The sequence below is a fragment of the Nicotiana tabacum genome, chromosome 21, assembly GCF_000715075.1.
Source record: "Nicotiana tabacum cultivar K326 chromosome 21, ASM71507v2, whole genome shotgun sequence".
Lineage (NCBI taxonomy): Eukaryota > Viridiplantae > Streptophyta > Magnoliopsida > Solanales > Solanaceae > Nicotiana > Nicotiana tabacum.
Window position 1 is genome coordinate 36,797,178 of NC_134100.1, and position 21,657 is coordinate 36,818,834.

Sequence of the window (21,657 nt, forward strand, 5' to 3'; positions counted from 1 at the left end):
AGCTCACAACCTTCCTACATTATTTGATAACACATGCATGCAAGGTAACAACTCCCACACCCAAAAATTGTCTTGCTAATTACTCCCTTTTTAGTAAATTTTTGAAATTAAGGGCTAGGGCATAGACTCTTACCTTTAGGATGAAGACTTTCTTGATAATCTTCAAAGATTGAGCAAGAATTGTTGGATATTAGGTTGAAGGTTACTTCCCCACTCTAAGAACTCTTTCTCACTCTAAAAATATCAAAAATATGCTCAAAAATGGACTATGGCATATGTTTTAACGAAATAGAGTCGGGTTTAAAAATCCCAAAAATGAAGCTTCGGAACAGGGTATGCGGTCATATATGCGATCGCAGAATGGATATGCGGTCCGCATATCGACCGCATAATTTGGTGCCAAAAATTGGAAAAACTCGGCCTGGGTCTGCGGTAGTTATGAGGCCCGCAGACCTATTCTGCGGTCGCATAATGAGCTGCAGAACCTCCCTTCACAAAAGTTTTAAGGCTGATTGTGCGACAAAAGTGCGACCCGCGCAATGGTTGTGTGGTCGCATAACTGGCCGCGGAATTGTCATAAAAAATGGCCCAAGTAGCTGCTCCACTGTTAGGAGTGATTATGTGGCCTCATAATGGGCCGCAGAAATGTCTATTTCTGCCAAATATTTTTCTTCAACTTCCCAGCGCACTGTTCAATCCAAAAAGTCCGAACCGGGGCCTACCCCGTCATCATAGAACCCTAATTTTTAGGAAATATTTTACGGGGCCTTAGAGTCACGCCCTGAACCTGGGCCTGGACATAACACAACACCCAGTGCCTGACTACATGTGACCGAGTGAACCAACTGGCTGGCTGAATCAACATGTGATATCATAACATACTAAATATGGAAGATAAACTAACTCATGCTGATATACTAAACGCCTGAATGATATACATCAAAGTATGAAAATACTAATATGAGTCTGAAACACATCTGAAGCCAACAATTTTTAACTTAAAAACATGTGATTCTGTCTAACGGTTACTCTATTCTATGAAACCTCTAATGAAATACTGAAAACACCAACTTTCTCTAAATACTGGAAGACTGTAAAGTAATGATAATGCCTCGAAAGAACTGGGGCTCACCAAATAGCTGGTATGAGAATTCTAGCGCTTTGAGTCGTCAACCTGTAAATCATTACCTGCATCGTAAGATGCATGCCTTGGCGAAAAGAACGTCAGTACATTTGAATTGCATTGGTATGTAAAACAACTGAAAGAAAGAACTATAAATGCTGAAACTGAAACTGAAACTGAGCTGATAATTGAGAACTGATAACTGATAACTGCTGAAACTGAAACTGAAATGATAACTGATAACTGATGCCCGAAATGGTAACTAATAACTGATAATTGAACAAAGGAAGTAAGGATATGAATACTCCCTCTTCTAAATGATGAACCACCTGTTTATCTGAATAAACTACGGCCTCATGCCCAATATATATGTGCACAAGCTAAGGCCTCAGGCCCAAGTATACGTATACATAACTACGGCCTCATGCCCAAATATGCATAAAGTATAAACTATGGCCTCATGCCCAAATATGCATAAAGCATGAACTACGGCCTCAGGCCCAAATATGCATAAAGCATGAACTACAGCCTCAGGCCCAAATATGCATAAAGCATAAACTACGGCATCAGGCCCAAATACAGATGTTCAACATTCAGGGATTTAGAATCAAGAACTGGAATCTTAAGGTAATACATGATACTGAAATACTAAAACATACCGAGTTACATGATACTAGAATGCTGAATAGAACTAGACTGAGATCATTCTTGCGGATCATTCTCTTTTGTTGTAATCTGAAAAACTTCCCTTATCTTCTGCAATTCTTTGCACTTTACATCAACGACGACTCATCTTCCGACTTACTTCTGAGCAATCTTTCTTACTAGAAAAAACTAAATTACTTACATAAACGGAAAGTTAATGTATTCACAACTATCATACACAATCTTAATGATTTAACTCTGCTCTATCTGTCAATCTAGGGAAACCCCTTTTCGATAACTCTTAAAGGCTATTCTCCTGTAGTTTGCTCTCTTACCGCCTAGCTGATTTGTTTTCTTCTAATGTCACTGTACTTCAGGTTTAACTTAAACTCTTTGGGTTCTAACATGCGTTCGGTATTTCAAACTGTTACCCACTCACTAGTGTTAACCTGGATAAGTAAATCAAATCGTACCTCTACTAGCTCTGTTGAAATTGCTAATTCATTGTATCTACTCAAAACTTACTTGATATTCTTTTACTAACCACCTGCTATCATCATGTTTTCTTGTTCTGCTTTGAATAACTAAAGTGAAGCATAAGGTTTTCCTAGATTCTCTCACCATCCGACCCTATTCTACGGTCACATACTATCTTTCTCTTCTTTTGTAACATTTACATGGATCACACTTATGGAAAAATCATTTGTCTTAAATGAAATTGAAATATCTAACCCCAGACTTTCTATACACTTTAAAATGATATTAGATTATAAACATTTGGGGTAAGCACTTAGTCATATAACCTAAGGGGGGACTGTCATATCCTTTATCTCACAATAAAAGCTGCTTCTTATAGTAACTTACTAACGTGGTACTTTCTAGTTCTAATATGAATAAATCTAAATAACTTAAAATCATTCCCTAAAATTCAATATCAGCTTCTCTTGATTCTCATTTCGTACATTATATCTTCTTAGTCATATGCATAAATCGTACGAAAGACACATTTTTGGTAATAACAAACATTTCTGACTCCTATTTATTTTGCCCTTAGGCTCTTTTGTGTCCAAAACTATAGTGATCAATTCATGTGTGCTGCGATTAAATTCTTAACCTGTTACATCGTGGGGTCTGACATCTAAATTATCATCATCCAACTTGTGGCTCCATTTCCAAGAATTAAAGTGAAATTATTTTGTGAGGTAAAAACACATACGGATACGCTACCAAACACAAACTTATCCTTTAGAGTATGACATCATTTGATAATTCACTTTCCGCACCATCTGGCGAGTCTTGAGTCTTAATCTGGACCTAAAACATGCAAAGAGTTCGCTATATACCTTTTCTTTTAGCACCCATAGGCATCACTGTATACTCACAAGTTACCAGAATTTGGATACACTGAAAATTGGAGATCTGGTAACTGAATAACTTAATACTGGCATACTAAATAACCATAAACCTGCTAACTGAAAAACTGTATAACTGGTAACCGAGGTAAACTTATAACCATAAATCATGATGACTGCTTTCGTACTTTCTGATAAGGTTATGCTCTAATATGTACTACTATCCATTGTATACCACTTTCAATATCCTCTCAAGTCTCATTTGTTACCTACCTGTAGTCCATAATTATACCCTAATAGGAGATCATCTTCTCTAGGACCTTGGGTTTTTCCTGCCCGTCGCTTGGACATTCCATACGTCTGGAATTCGATAGGAAGAGAATGTTACCTATTGCTCTAAGATTCATGGCACGATCTTGAGTAGAAAGAAATGAGACAATCCTAAATGTCTTGGTAGTTAACCGTTTATATGCATGGCCGGCACACACATATAAAGGAAACTTTACTGGACACGACTTCATAGACTCCCTAGGACACTTGAACCTAGTGCTTTGATACCAAGCTTTGTCACGCCCCGAACCTGGTCCTGGACGTAACACGACACCCGGTGCTTGACTACATGTGACTGAGCGAACCAACTGGCTGGCTGAATCAACATGTGATATCATAATATATTGAATGTGGAAGATAAACTAACACATGCTGATATACTGAAAGTCTGAATGATATACATTAAAGTGTGAAAACACTAATATAAGTCTGAAACACATATGAAGCCAACAATGTTTAACATGAAAAGCCTGTGACTCTGTCTAACTGTTACTCTAGTCTATGAAGCCTTTAATGAAATACCGAAACACCAATTGTGTGTAAGGGTGGCAAGTGGGCCGGGCCCGGTCCTAAGTGGGCTTCGCGGGCCCGGTCCTAAGTGGGCCAGTCCTATGCGGTCCGGTCCTAAACGGTCCCGAGCTTCGCGGGCTTATTGCTGGAATCGGCTCGGGACCGGGACCACGAACTAACGGTCCCGGGTTAAGTGGGCCGGTCCCGGGCCTAAACGGGCCCAACGAAAACTTTTTTTTTTTATTTTTTTTTTTTTATTATAGAAGTTAGAGAAAAAAATAGTAATAAAGATATATAAACTATATTCGATTTATATACTATATATACATCTTAAAATATACTATATATACATCTTAAGATATACATCTTAAGATATATATACATCTTAAGATATATATATATATATATATATATATATATATATATATATATATATATATATATATAGCTTATATATATACTATACTATACTATATATACATCTTAAGATATATATATATATACACACACACTATACTATATATACATAGTATATAAGTCATATTCGATAGTATACATCTTAAGATATATATATATATATACATCTTAAGATATATATATATATACACACACACTATACTATATATACATCTTATATACACACACACTATACTATATATACATAGTATATAAGTCGTATTCGATAGTATACATCTTAAGATATATATAATATATATAGTAAGATGTATATATATTATAGTATACTATAGTATATCTTAAGATGTATATATATATTAAGATGTATATATAATATAGTTAAGAGTATATTCGGGTTGAGTATCGGGTGGTCCGGGAGCATTTCACCGCCTATTATGGAAGGTTGGAATTTTTCAAAGTTTAAGAACTTCATAAGTTTTAGACACCAAGTTATACTATATATACATAGTATATAAGCCATATTCGATAGTATACATCTTAAGATATACTATATATACATGTATATCTACTATACTATATTATATATATATATATCTAGTATATCTAGTATACTTAGTATATCTTAAGATGTATATATAGTATAGTATAGTATATATATAAGCTTATATATATATGTATATCGAATATAGCTTATATATCTTATGAGATGTATATATAGTATAGACTATAGTATAGTATAAATATAAGCTTATATATATATACTATACTATATTATACTATATGTTGTATATATAGTATATTATATACTATACTATACTATATTATACTATATGTATAGCTTAAGATATATAAAAAGACAAAAATATTGTAAAGAGATATTCAAATCAATGCGTTATATTTTTATTATAGCATTAAAAATCATGGCAATATCTTTCTTAGTCTTCCTCCCCCTATGGAATGAGCACAACAAGGTGCTAATACCACCATTGAGAAGAAAAAGAAACTAATCAAGATGTGGCAAAATACAAGTTACATATTAATTTACATGGTATCTCTTACAAATTTCATAAATCCTTCAAGGTCCGGAGGAATTTCCGTTGGTGGTGGCGGAAATGAAGCTTGGTCATCACCGCTTCCAGGCGAAGCATCATCCTCCGCAAGTTCAGCTAGCATTTCTTCGTAAGCTTCGTTTACCTCTGGTTGTGATTCAGCAAGTCCAAAATTTTTTCTTTCCGAACGGATCCAATCTCTGAAAAGTACTGATTTTTCCAAGCTCTCCCTCATAGATGCTCTATAATCACCGAGTTGAAGTCTTGCTTGACTGAATGCGCTCTCTGATGCCACTGTTGAAGCTTGAATAGTTAAAATATCTCGGGTCATCCTTGAAAGAATCGGAAAGTGTTTTTCTTTGTCCTTCCACCATTCCAAAATATTAAAGGAGCCGTCGGGATTCACTTCCTCAATTCCCTGTGACAAATAAACTTCAAGCTCATTTAGTTGTGAAAAATCACTAGTACTTGAACCTTGAGAACCCCTGAACCCTGCCCAAGCACTAAGTGCTCTTACTCCCGCAGTTCTTTTAGATGATTGAGAACTAGAAGAAGAAGGAGTTGGAACATTTGGTCTAGCATGATCTAATGCAACTTGATAAGCATTATAAATAGTTTGAACATTTATTTTAATTGAGGCTATTGCGTCCGCAAGTTTAGACAACTCCTCATCTTCAAGTGCTAAACCATTATAAACAGTTTCATACCAAAATTGAGGACCTCCTAATTTCATAGTAGGATTTAACAATGCAGCAACACCATAAATAGGGGGAATAGGGAAAAAATATTTTTTAAACTTTTTTCTCATGGAATCAATAGCAAGTTGATAAATTTCCCCACCCTCTGAAAAATGATCAAACAAATTTGCAAGTTCTGCAATATAAACTAAACAGTTAGAAATAGTAGGATAATATTGCCCAGAAAATTCATTTGTAGCAATATGGAATTTTTCTAAAAAATCTACAAGCATTTTAACATTAGCCCAATCCGCATTTGTAAGGTGCTCATCATCATCACTTACATGAGCATTAAACGTTGAGTTTATGGGGTTTCTATATTCATATGCAACAACTAAACTTTCATACTTGTAATTCCATCTAGTTGGACAAGGTTTAAGAACCTTTCTTTCTCTTAGGCCAAATTCATCGCATCTTTTAAAATATTCTCTAAGTCTACTTCTACGGTTTGAATAAAAAAGCCAATTAAGAGCCATTTTTACCTATTCAATTTTAACATTTAAAATTCGCATACCATCACCCACAATTAAATGGTAAATATGACAAAAACATCTAACATGAAAAATGTTACTAAATACAGGACTTAGTATAGTGGTAAGCAAGGCTACATCATTTGTGTTACTAGTAGCTTTATCCATTGAAACTGATATTATTTTATCACTAATGCAAAAATATCTACAAATATCCGCAATCGTGCTAGAAATAAACTGCCCTGTGTGACGTGAATTAATTATTCTATAAGCAATAATGCGCTTTTGCATTATCCAATGCTCATCAATCCAATGACTAGTAACAATAAGGTAATCACAGTCATTACCACTTCTACCAATATCAGTTGTAATAGCAAGACGACAATTTATATGAGTAAATAAATAGCGCAAATATTATTCATATTTATGTTTATATTTATAAATATCACTCTTTACGGTTGTGCGAGGAAAATCTTTATAAGTAGGATTATAAATTTTTCTAATATAATGCACAAAGTGGGGGTTAGAAGGAAACTATAGGATAAGCACATAACAGTGACCATTTTTGCCAATTCTTCCCGATCTTTTTTTGGATCATAATATAAAATACCACCGGTAACAGTGTTAATTCCCGGTTGAAATTGATTTGACCCGGTACTAAGGTTAGCCTGACTAGGTGCACTTGTCCCCTCAGCCAAAGCTTTCATACGAAAATATCTAGCTTTATCTTGAGGGTGTAGCAATATGTGTCTAGTCAAACTTTCCGTCTCCCCCCTCCCCCCCGACTTCCAACATATTGAAAAACTAATTCTTTGCCACAAGTTTTACACTTAGCCCTATTTTTTTCTCTTAGTTGAGTAAATAATTGCCAAACAAGAGATGTTTCTACCCGTTTAGAAGGTTGTCTAGAAAAAGTAGGGGCACTAATAGGAGGGTCAGACGGGGGATCATCTAAATTATTATTAGTTGGGTTAACTTCAGGAGCAGGACTAGTGGGTGTATCATCATCCGGTTGCGTTTCATCAAAATCTATTTCTTCATCATCATTTTCATCAATAGTTGGATTACCATAAAGAGCATTCATATATTCATGGTTTAATTGTTCACCGGGTGCAATATTATGGCAAAATTGACTCTCGGTAAATTATAATAAACTATTATCGCTATTAAGAATAGGAGGTGTAGGACGGGTAACATGTTTGGGTCGGGGAGCCAGGGGAAGTGGAGGAGGAACATATTGGCCACTAGATTCACCACTCTTCGATTTTCCCTTATTTTTACTAAACATATTTTTTAAGGAATAATCCATCTTAATTAATCAAGCAAAGTAAATAAAACAAACAAAATTATAATATTAAAACTTAAGAGTTGGAACGAGTTTACCGAATTGACAAATAACTTGTAGGAAATTGATTATCATTGAAGACTTCAATTCACCAACTTCACAATTGTTTCACAAATTGTAACAATAAAGTAAGCAATAGTAGCAATTATAGAAGTAAATTAGAGAGAGATTGTGATAGATTGATAATTTTGTAAGAAAAAATGAAATAATGATGGGGTATTTATAGTTGAAAATAGGGAAAAAGTGTAATTATAAAAAGTTTGGGATTAAAACAAAGTTGGGGGGTGTTAAATGGCTATTTCATAAATAGCCAACGGCTATTTTTGACAGCCCAACGGCTATTTTTTTTTTTTTTTTTAAAAATAGCCGTTGGGATCGTTTGGCCTGCTTAGGGACTGGGCTGGTCCCGGGCCCTGGCGGGCCCAAATCATAGGACCGACCCACGAGACCGGATCAGGCCCGCTAAAACCGGACCAAACGGTCCTGGCCCGTTTAGCCGTTTGGCCCGCGGTCCCGGGCCGGTCCCAGGCCTGGACCGGCCCACTTGCCAGCCTTAATTGTGTGTAAATACTGGAAGACTGTAAAGTAATTATAATGCCCCGAAAGAACTGAGGCTCACCAAATAGTTGGTACGAGAATCTTAGCGCTTTGAGTCGTCAACCTATAAATCATTACATGCATCGTGAGATGCAGGCCCCGGGCGAAAGGGAAGTCAGTACATTTGAATTGCATTGGTATATAAAACAACCAAAAGAAAGAACTATAAATGCTGAAACTAAAATTGAGCTGATAACTGAGAACTGATAACTGATAACTTAAATGATAAATGTTGAAACTAAAACTGAAATGATAACTGATAACTGATAACTGAAATAGTAATTGATAACTGATAACTAAACAAAGGAAGGATATGAATACTCCCTTTTCTGAATGATGAACCACATATTTATCTGAACAAAATACGGCCTCAGGCCTAATATATATATGCAGAAGCTATGGTCTCAGGCCCAAGTATACGTATACATAACTACGACCTTAGTCCTAAAGGCATAAAGCATAAACTACGGCCTCAGGCCCAAATATGCATAAAGCATAAACTACGGCCTCAGGCCCAAATACAAGTGTTCAACATTCAGGGATCTTAGAATCAGGATCTGAGAATTTTAAGGTAATGCATGATACTGAAATACTGAAACATACTGAGTTACATGATACTGGAATGCTGAGTACAACTAGACTGAGACATGTACTCATAATAAAATGATTTGTCATAACTGTGACTCATAAGATATTGAACGAATAATGAAACTATGCGATCTAGAGAATAAAAGTTCTACACCTATTCATGGAACTGAGGCATAATTACTTTTTGAGAAAATTCGTAATAGTCATAAAGAATGAGACGGAGGGAGAATCATAAACATTTCCAAACGTAGAGAGTTAGACTCACATACCTTAACTCTGGCCCTTTTAAAGAGTATCACAATGTTCGTCACCTCTTTTAATGATAATCTATGGAAATATATATCAAGAGGAACCAATATTAGCACTAATACGCATGTTTCTGTCACTGAGGCATTGTATCAAACACCTTATGGCATAAAGCCTCATAGCCCTCATTAATGGTGTTTTCTTCACCCAATTATCATTCTATTATGTCTAGGTGATCCTACAATCCCAAATAGATGTAACTAACACCATTTCTCATCACGCAAATGATTATAACAATCTTAAATCAACAACCCAAAACTCAAGCATAGTTCATTTGATTCCCTTTATCAAACCCATCTACTATTCTCCCAAAAATTCATCAATTCATAATTACAAATAATTAGGGAGTAGACGCATTATCTTTTTGAAGTTCAATCCTCTTGAATTCGAGTTCTAGGGTTTCTTCTCTCAACAATGGTGTCTTGATTGAAGATCTAATGATTTGAAGGATTTACCCATGTTAACAAGGTGTTGGATAATTGAAATTAGCTTAGAATCATCGTTAGAACTTACCTTGGATGATGGAGGGACCTTGAGGGAGTTATGTTCTTGAGAGCTTCCCTTTATAGAGCAAGTTTTCGTGTTTTGGGATTTGGGGGATGAGGTAGGGCTTTTTAATAAGTATACACATCCCAAAAATTGAGGAGGAAATAAAAGTAGTTCAGATAAACATCGTCGGCACGGGGCATCATTGATCTCGTCCAAGTCACACCTCTATTCGGGGTTGTGAAACAGTCGATTATAATAATAATATCCATCAAGGAGTCGGGATCGAATCTACAGGGAGCAGAGATGGGATTAGCGGTATATATTTGGATAAAGCACGTAAAGTATCTTGGTTGCACTTCCACAAATATGATTTTCTTTTTACTTCTAAAATTATGTTAAGTATTACAATTCTAAGATATAAAACTAGATAATATTGCTTTTGGATGGTTTTCAAATATATAAAAAAATCCTACGGGTATGACCTTCACCTATGTGTTTGCCTAACAGGTTGTAAACTTTAAAACTTGTTTTGTTGGTCGGGGTATATTATAGCAATCAACACTCAAATACCCACTCATTACCTCTCGGTAAGAGAGTGAATTTTTCCAATTTGGCTTTCTCAAGTCCAAATGGGTATTGAATAAAACAATTGATAAAATGCTCAAGTCGGGTTTTACTATGTCTAGGTTCAACCCTTTAATTGGGACTATCAATCTCTTGATTTTACCCTAAATTCTTGTTAGCCAAGTTTTTCTAGACTAAGTCTCTCTTTCTCAAGTAGAGACCAAGTCAAATAGGCATAAACTAATGAACCATTAATTCTACAATTAAAGGCAAGAACAAAGCTAAATAATAAACACTCAACCATAAACAAGTTATAAATCAAATACCCATTAGGTTCACACACTAGAGTTGAGTTACAACCCTAGCTAAAATTCTAGCTACTCATAATGGGTATAGAGGAAAATAGAGAAGAAAAGATGATAAAACTCATATTGCAAGATTAAAAGATAAAAATCCAATGTTAAATCACCAAAGTAAGCTAAAGTTACCTAAAGGGGTAAAGAAAAATGACTACAGGACTTCCAATATTCAAAAATTGACCTAATTTTGTGAAACTAGTCTATTTATACAAAGCTGGAATTTTCGGATAAAATTGCCCTTTCGGAGGTTCTGTGGACGCACAATTATATGTGCGGTCCGCACTTCTCTTCAGATCTTGACAAATGTTGATTCTGCGGCAGCACAATTCTGGATTGTGGCCGCATCTCTCATGTTCTGCGGTCCGCACAATTCTAGGTGTGGCCGCACTGGGCTTTTTTGCGGACCACACATTTCCTGAGTGCGGTTGCATAGCTATTTCTGCGGCCGCACAATTATTGTGCGGTCCGCATTTCTTCTTGATCTTGAGATGAAACTCTCTGAACTTTGGCTCTTACGTAGCTTCTGCAGCCGCACAATAATTGTGTGGTCCGCACTTTGCACTGGGGCTTTGTTGGTTTTCCTTCACATTCTGCTGCCGCAGATAGAAATATGCGGTCCGCACTTGAGCTTTTGTGCCTGATTTTTTTTCTTGTTCCGATCATTCCTCCTTGAGTTGGATTTCATCGTAGTGGCTCATTTTCCAATACTCATGCAGGTAAGCATATTTCATCAGTTTTTGGGAATACAATTAGACACTTTTGGACTAAAACGAAAGCTAAAAGACGCTAATAAGTAGTCAAAATTCCCACTTATCAACTCCCCCAAACTTAAGCTTTTGCTTGTCCTCAAGAAAATAAGGTAATTCCCACCTCCACAAGATAAGAGCTATTCCATCTAATCTAAGGTGAATCAAACACACATCAATTGGGACTAACAATTACCCATAACACTTATGAATTATCAACAAGGCAATGATTTAAATCTCTAAGCACAAATAGTTCTAATGTGACACTAGAGCATCAAGAGTTGACTTTACTCATCAAGGAAGTTCGCTCTTTCATGTAGGTCATTGTGGATCCCAAACTCCTCCTCCTCTACTCTCCGTTAGCATATCTCACTTAAGAATGTAGCGCTCACTTCAAGGATTTGTGAAAAGTTCGCTCATCTCTCTCAAAAGAATATCACAAGTACGGCTCTAAGTACCATATGCTTGCTCCTCATGTAAATCACCACTAATGTAAGTTCACTCGGCTTGAAATCACATAGGACTTTTTCGGAATAGAATGAAGGCTTTTGGACTAAGGTAGGAAATGTTGGGATAAACCGAGTTCATCTTTCCTTAAGAACTCCATTTTCTCTTTTTGGCTCATGCTTTGCCAACTCTTTGAGTCATTTTCTTTTTCCTTAGGGAAACTAGAGAGACTTAACATCACTTTTTCTTGGTCATTATATTCGTTTTCTCCTTCTTTTTTTCTCCATGATTTGCATTTTTGCTTTTCTTTGAACCCCTTCAACTCTTCAACTTATTTACTTTCTCTTTGCATCTTTCTTTCTTTTTCTTTGCCTTTCATTTTCTTCATTTCTTTTCTCTTTTTGTACCTTGATACCACTTTCAAATTTCTCATCTCTCCCCCTAAACTTGTGCTTTAGCTAATTGTTTCTCAAGAGTGTTAAGGAAAGATTGGGTGCCAAGAGAGGATCACTACAAAACGGGTAAAGGCTTGTAACATGGTTATCAAATTAGAAAGGTTTTAGGCTCAAAAGGGTTGACTGGGTATAACAACATTGGTGGGTCATGGAAAATTTCAAAACGGGTCAAGAAGAGCCTACAATCATTTCTCAAGCCAAGCAAAACTTAGAATTTCGCCTAGAAACACATTCGGGGCAAGTTCTAGACCATTTGCCTCGTACTTGGACTTGCAACAAAACATCTCACCCCTCACACAACTAGATGGTTCAAGAGGATAGAGTCGAGGGCCCACAACAACCATATTCAAGATTGAAAATCACTAATGGTTTAACTAAACCACTCGATGATTGCTTAAGTCAACACAAGAGTCAAAAGGTTACTAACTAGAGCTATTTCTCTCCAAGAACTTGTTTTTAATTATAAGCATGTAGTTAAGTGTGTTGGTACCAAGTGAAGCATGCTTGACTCTTCTAGTTCAACTCAAGTAGGTCCTCTTATTCATTATTACTATTGTTCTTACCTAAACATAAAAAACGGACTCAATTCCTTAAGAAGGTTTTCACGCCATCTATCGTTGAGAAGAGTCACCCGGTTCACACAAAAACTACCTTTGGAATGAACCGTGGCATTAAGAAAACTAAAGGCTTATTGATTACTTAAACATGAAAAGAAACTACTAAATTAAAAAGAAGCTATTAAAGTAAATAAGAAGCTATTACACTAAACATTGACTACTGAGAAAACAAAATAAAGAAGCTATGAAGTAAATTGCTGAAAGCATAAATGAATATACAAACTGAGAAAGGGAAAGAGAATATATACATCAATAGAGAGAGAAGAATATATACATAATAAAAGTAAAAATAAAAATAGAATGTTATCAGTTATTACATGCCAATGTCAAATGTCAAATCAAAATAGACTCCACCCCCTGAATAAAAATAAGCACTGTCCTCAATGCTTACCAAAATAAAAACAAGGAAGGGAAAGAGTAGAGAGGATTCCCTATGTGGTCTCAGTGTCCATAGCAACATCACCTCCCTCAGGCTCCTCCAACTGGATCTCATCATCCTCTGCTCGGGGAGTAGCTGAGTTGGTGAACATCTGTAGCACCACCTCAACCGTGTGGACAACAAGGTCTGGCTCCTCAGAGTAGCCAGCTGGTGCCACTGGTACTGATGGTGTTGCTGGGTCTGCTGGTACTAATGGATCTGTCTCCATCAGTAAGTCAAATGGAAGATCTCCAGTGGCTACTATCTTGGTCACCTCTCGTCTCAATTTGTCAACTGATTTCCTCGAAGCCTGAGATTTCCTCATCTTCTTCACCTGCTTCCCAAGCTCCTCAATTGCTCCCCCATGTTCCACCAAGGTGTCCATGATGGTCTTCTGATTCTCCAATATTTTCTTCAAAGTTTCCTCCACTGACGGAGGAATCTGGGGTGCTGGGGTAGAAGTTTGAGCTGCAACAGCAATGGATAGGTCAGACAGCTTTGCAGTAGCTGTCTGTATCCAGTTATTGAGACTCGCCAATGTCTGGGAGATTCACAGCCCAAAGAATTGATAAGTAGAGGAGGAAGGCACTGATACCGATGGCCCTGAAGATGGAGTTGGAGGTATGGAAGCTGTATCAGTGGAAGGCCCGACTGCTGTGGAAGGCATGGCAGCTGAATCTGCAACTACCACCGATGGCTCATCAGATTGGCCTACGGTAGTAGTCAACTTACCCTTGTTCTTTGGGTTCCTTGGGTCCTTCAAAGAGTACCAGGAGAAGGGCTGCTTAGCCCTAACCTTTGTATCAAAGCTCTTGGGCTCCACCCCGCATCCGTGAGATACTCTGTGATAGTGTTGGGATACGGATAGGATCTTTCACCCTTTCCTGACAACCAGAGACATGTTGGCCGACATGATGGCACCCATATTGATTGGGTACCCGTCCATGATGGAAGCAACTAGGATTTCCCGAGGTATTGGGAGATTGTTTTCATTCCATCTTGGGTCTATGCGACTGCACACAAATGTTTGCCACCCTTTTGCTTCAAAGTTGAGGGTGTTTCACAGAATGGGAACCCCTGCTGTGATCCATGGTGGTGGTGGTCCTGGAGCTGCTAGTATCTCAGCTAGCCAAGGGCGAGCTGCATCAACCAGTGCGAACTTCTCTAAATACTGCACCAGCTTCATATCCTCGAGCCCCAAATAAGGGTTCAGGGTGCTCTGATCAAATTGTACTTTCAAGTTCCGCACCTTAGTCACCTTAGTCCCCTTCTTGATGTGTGCCACATTGGCATAGAACTCCCAGACTAAGTGCTCCTTGGCATCCAATATGATTTTCGTGATCCACTTCCACCCTTTTCTTTCCCGAAATTGTCTTAACATATTTGGATTGTACCTATCCAAGTCTTTCAAAAGAATCTGATACTCAAGTATGAGCGATCTCTGAGGCCACCACTCTCGGAACCTATTGAATGCAGTCAGGCTCACAAACCTATCTTCCCAAACTTCCTTCTTCTTTGACTTCTCCAGGCCTGTAACTTTGGTATCACCCCCCGACCGTCATCCGGAATATCATCATCATCAACTGTGACTGGTGCGGTGGGGGCATGAGTAGATGAGTGCTCCAAAGCCTGGTTGTTCCCTTTCGACCCCTCAGAAGTACTCTCAGAAGAGGTAGGCTCATCTCTCAGTCGGTATCTGTCCCGGGGCAGCTGTAGCTGTGATTGCACAACAGGATACCTTTGCACTGAGTCGCCCTCCGATGCTTCTCTAAATGGGGCATATGAACTTGATTCGGAGGGCTCTGGTTGTCTACCTCGGCCTATTGTTGCCTTCTTACTGATCACTTTTTGCACGGAGAGTGGTAGGGTACCCCTGCCTCGGCCTCGGGAGGGTTCACCCCTCCCCTTGGATGTATCACCTCGTCCCCGTGATCTAACCATTTTCTGCAATACATAGCAATAGGAATCAGTTATAGTTAAGTGCAGGTAAGCATAAAATTTGCAGAACAAAACATGTTGCAGGTTGGGGAAGTGCGGACCACACATATTTGAGTGCGACCGTAAATGGGGTTGTGCGGACCACACAATTTGAAGGTGCAACCGCACTGATGATTCTGCGGTTCGCACAATTTTTAGTGCGACCGCACATCTGAAGTGCGGTCCGCACAATTTTTAGTGCGACTGCACATCTGAAGTGCTGTCCGCACAATTTTGGGTGCGGTCGCACATTGACACTTCAAAAATGACAACTCTCTAAAGTCAGAGAATTGCTTGATCTGCGGCCGCACACACTTTTCTACAGCCGCGGTTGAATTTATGTGGACCGCACAATTTCAAGTGCGGTCTGCAAAATCATTCTACACCAAATGCCCTAGCCTACTGATCTGCGGACCGCACAATTACTTGTGCGGCCGCACAATTCAAAAATGTATCAGGCAGATTCTTAGGGTTTCTAATTCATGCACAATTTAGACATGGTAGTAGCAATTTAGACATGATACACAGTTTACCCATCCCCCAAATAGCAAATAGGAAGTTACCCACAAAAATTTAAGCTCACATGATAATGAATTTGACATTAGGCATAAAAATAACTAAACTAATTATGAACAAAATTAAGAAAATTGAAAAATTTAAAGATGAATTGAACATACCAGTAATGTAGTAATGCTAAGGAAGAATCAAAGATAATGAAATGAGTGTTAGATGCATGAATCAGTTGAGTGCACTGTGTTTGCCTTTGTGTTAATTGTTCAGAGTTCGTAAAGCCTCAACAGTAGTGAGAAGGCTACTATTTATACTTGACCGGTTAGTGCAAGAGTTCAAGAGATGAGTGCGGCCGCACAATTTTGTGTGCGGTCCGCACTCCTTTACCTGTGACAATTTACCCTTTTGATGATCTGCAGTCCGTACATTTTTTAGTGCGGCAGCAAAATTTTGTGCGGACCGCACATTTTCTTGTGCGGCCGCACTTTGGCCATTTCTCTGACATGTACAACTTCAGAGATTTTACAATTTCTGATCTCTCGTTGTGCGGCCGCAACAAGAATTGTGCTGCCGCAGATCCCTTTCTGTTGTGGCCTTCAAAATTGTGCGGTCCGCACTTTTTTCACACTTAGCCACTTTTCCTGAGCATAGTTCCTACAAAAGCACACTCATTCTTGCAACACACTTCAAAACCAGTTAGCACAAAACAAGACCTATCTAAAGAAGAAGAAAAAGGAAAAGAAAAAGAAACATGGGTTGCCTCCCAAGAAGCGCCTGATTTAAAGTCGCGGCACGATGCAGACTACCATCAATCACTTGAAATGAATCACTGCCACTACGTGGCCATCACCAACTTTTCCCAGATAGTGCTTCACCCGGTGACCATTGACTCTAAACACTTCATCATTTTTATTCTTCAAGTCCAATGCACCAAAGGGTGTCACACTCACAACTTCAAACGGGCCACTCCATTTAGACTTGAACTTTCCCAAAAATATCTGTAACTGAGAATTGAACAATAACACAAGATCACTTTCTTTAAACTTCTTGTTCCGAATGTACTTGTCATGGAGGTACTTCATCTTCTCCTTGTATAAGGATGAACTTGTATATGCATGGTACCGAAATTCATCTAGCTCATTCAATTGTGCCACCCTTAAGTTGGAGGCGACATCCCACTCAAGATTTAGCTTCTTCAAAGCTCACATGGCCTTGTGCTCAAGTTCCACCGGAAGGTGACAAGCTTTCCCAAACACTAACCGTTATGGATACATCCCAATCGGTGTTTTATAAGACGTCCTATAAGCCCATAAAGCATCATCAAGTTTCTTTGACCAATCCATCCGGTTGGCATTCACTGTTTTTGACAAAATACTCTTGATCTCTCGGTTAAAGACTTCCACTTGTCTGCTTGCTTGAGGGTGATAGGGGGTTGTGAAACGGTCGATTGCAATGATAATACCCAACAAGGAGTGGATCGAATCCACAGGGAGCAGAGATGGGATTAGTGGTATATATTTGGATAAAGCACGTGAAGTATCTTGGTTGCACTTCCACAAATATGGTTTTCTTTTTACTTCTAAAATTACGTTAAGGATTACAATTCTATAGATATAAAACTAGAGAATATTGTTTTTGGATGGTTTTCAAATATATAAAAAAGTCCTAGGGGTATGACCTTCACCTAGGTGTTTGCCTAACAGGTTGTAAATTTTAAAGCTTGTTTTGTTGGTCGGGGTGTATTATAGCAATCAACACTCAAATACCACTCAATACCTCTCGGTAAGAGAGTGAATTTGCCAAATTTGGCTTTCTCAAGTCCAAATGGGTATTGAATACAACAGTTGATAAAATGCTCAAGTCAGGTTTTACTATCTCTAGATTCAACCCTTTAATTGGGACTATCAATCTCTTGATTTTATCCCAAATTCTTATTAGCCAAGTTTTCCTAGACTAGGTCTCTCTTTCTCAAGTAGAGACCAAGTCAAATAGGCATAAACTAATATTTGCAACCATTAATTCTATAATTAAAGGTAAGAACAAGGCTAAAAAATAAAAACACAACCATAAACAAGCCATAAATCAAACACCCATTAGGTTCACACACTTGGGTTGGGTCACAACCCTAGCTAAAAATCTAGCTGCTCATAATGGGTATAGAGAAAAATAGAGAAGAAAAGATGATCAAACTCATATTGTAAAATTAAAAGATAAAAATCTAATGTTAAATCACCAAAGTAAGCATAAGTTGCCTAAAGGGGTAAAGAAAAACGGCTACAGGACTTCCAATATTCAAAACTTGACCTAATTTCGTGAAACTAGTTTATTTATACAAAGCTAGAATTTTCTGACAACATTGCCCTTTCTCAGGTTCTGCGGCCGCACAATTATATGTGCGGTCCGCACTTCTCTTCAGATCTTGACAGGAGTTGATTCTGCGGCCGCACAATTCTGGATTGCGGCCACATCTCTCATGTTCCGCGGTCCGCACAATTCTGGGTGCGGCCACACTGGGCTTTTCTGCTGACCGCACATTTCCTGAGTGCGGTCGCATAGTTGTTTCTACGGTCGCACAATTATTGTGCAGTCTGCATTTCTTCTTGAGCTTGAGATGAAACTTTCTGAACTTTGGCTCTTATGTAGCTTCTGCGGCTGCACAATAATTGTGCGGTCTGCACTTTGCACTGGGGCTATGTTAGTTTTCCTTCACATTCTGCTGCCGCAGATAGAAATCTGTGGTCCGCACTTGAGCTTCTGTGCCTGATTTTTGTCCTTGTTCAGATCACTCCTCCTTGAGTTAGATTTCATCGTAGTGGCTCATTTTCCAATACTCCTGCAGGTAAGCATATTTCATCAGTTTTCGGGAATACAATTAGATACTTTTGGACTAAAATAAAAGCTAAAAGGCGCTAATAAGTAGTCAAAATTCCCACTTATCAATCATTAGAGGGCGCCAAAATAAAAGTGCAAGGCTCCATCAGAGGCGCCAAAACTACATGGCCTTGCAGTGTCAGGGGCGCTAAGGTTCATGCCCTAGATAGTGCCTTGCACTGTCAGGGACACTAAGGTTAATGCCCTGGACAGTGCCTTGCACTGTCTAAGGCTTTGATTTTTCATGTTCTTGCAGTGTCTAAGTCTGTAAAACGGACCTCCCATAAACTTAGTTGATTTTATCGAATTGTAAGCACCTCACTCACTCTCCGTCATGATTCTGAAACACTATTTTCACCCATACTCATCTCGATTGGACTTCACATGTCTAAAATGTCACCTTAATAATCATTTAACGTATCCACAACTAATTCAAATTTCCGGAGTGTTACATCAACCTTCCAAACTTTCGACTTACTAACTTTCGCCAATTCAATCCAAAATAATCTACATACCTCCAAATCAATATCCGGACACACTCCTAAATCCAAAATTATCATACAAAGATATCAGAACGATCAAAACTCTATTCCGGAGTCGTCTACACAAAAGTCAAACTCCGGTCAACTTAAGCTTTCAACTTTAGAACTAAATATTTCAATTCCCTTCGAAACTCACCCAAAACTAAACCAACCACCCCGGTATGTCACATAACCACAATATAACATATGGGAGACAATAAATAGGGGAACGAGGCTAAAATACTCAAAATAACCGGCCGGGTCGTTACATTCTCCCCCTCTTAAGATAAACGTTCGTACTCGAACGAGTATAGAGACATACCTGAAGTGGTGAAAAGATGAGGATAACAGCTACACATATCATGCTCGGTCTCCCAAGTCTCCTCCTCGACTGGTTGAACCCTCCACTGAACCTTCACTAAAGCAATGTTCTTTGACCTCAACTTTCGGACCTGCATGTCCAAGATGGCACCATCGACTCCTTAACATAAGTCAAATCCTTATCCAATTGGACTGAGCTGAAATCTAAAACATGGGATGGACCACCGTGATACTTATAACATAGAAACATGGAACACCGGATGAACCGCCGATAAGCTAGGTGGTAATACAAGCTTGTAGGCCACCTCCCCCACTCTCTCAAGGATGTCAAAAGGACCGATATACCTAGGGCTCAACTTGCCCTTCTTCCCGAACCTCATCACACCCTTCATGGGTGAAACCCGAAGCAAAACCCTCTCTCCAACCATAAATTCTACATCACGAACCTTCTGATCGGCATAACACTTCTGCCTAGACTGTGATGTACAATGCCGGTCCTGGATCAACTTGACCTTCTCCAAGGCATCTCGAACCAAATATGTGCCCAACAATCTAGCCTCACCTGGCTCAAACCAACCAACTGGAGAGCGACATTGTCTCCCATATAGGGCCTTATAAGGGACCATCTGAATACTCGATTGGTAGTTGTTGTTGTAGGCAAACTCTGCAAGCGGCAAGAACTGATCCTAAGAACCCCCGAAATCTATAACACAGGCACGAAGCATATCCTCTAATATCTGAATGGTGATGTAAACTGCATGCCCCGGTTAGAGATGATGGATACAGGAACGCCATGAAGTCGGACAATCTTGCGGATATAGATCTGAGCCAGATACTCTGAATAATAGGTAGTCACCACCGGAATGAAATGAGCTGACTTGGTCAACCTATCCACAATCACCCATACAGCGTCAAATTTCTTCTGAGTCTGTGGGAGCCCAACAATGAAGTCCATGGTCACACGCTCCCATTTCCACTCAGGAATCTCAAGTCTCTAAAGCAAGCCGCCTGGCCTCTGATGCTCATACTTCACTTGCTGACAATTTAGGCACCGAGCTACATAATCCACTATGTCTTTCTTCATTCACCTCCACCAATAGTGCTGCCTCAAATCTTGATACATCTTAGCAACACCTGGATGAATGGAGTACCGCGAATTGTGGCCCCCTGAAGAATCAACTCACGTAACCCATCCACATTGGGCACACATAATCGGCCCTACATCCGCAACATGCCTTCATCTCCGATAGAAACCTCCTTGGCATCAACGTGTTGTACCATGTCCTTAAGGACAAGAAAATAGGGGCCATCATACTGACGCTCTATGCTCATATAAAGAAGACCGAGAAACCACGCAAGCAAGAATTCGACTGGGCTCTGAAATATTGAATCTAACAAACTGATTGGCCAAGGCCTGAACATCAATGGACATTGGCCTCTCTGCTGCCGATAGATATGCCAAACTACCCATACTCCCCGCCTTTCGACTCAAGACATCGTCCACCACATTCGCCTTCACGGGATGATATAGAATAGTGATATCATAGTCTTTAAGCAACTCTAACCACCTCCGCCACCGTAAATTAAGATCTTTTTCTTTGAACAAATGATGGAGACTCCGGTGGTCGGTATAGACCTCACATGGGACACCGTACAAATAGTGCCCCCATATCTTCAAGGCATGAACACTAGTTGCCAATTCCAAGTCGTGGATTAGATAATTATTCTCATGAACCTTCAAATACCGAGACGCGTAGGTAATCACCCTACCATCCTGCATCAACACCGCTCCAAGGCCAATACGTGACGCATCATAATACATAGTGTAAGACCCCAAACCCTTAGGCAACACCAACACTAGGGTTGTAGTCAAAGCAGTCTTGAGCTTTTGAA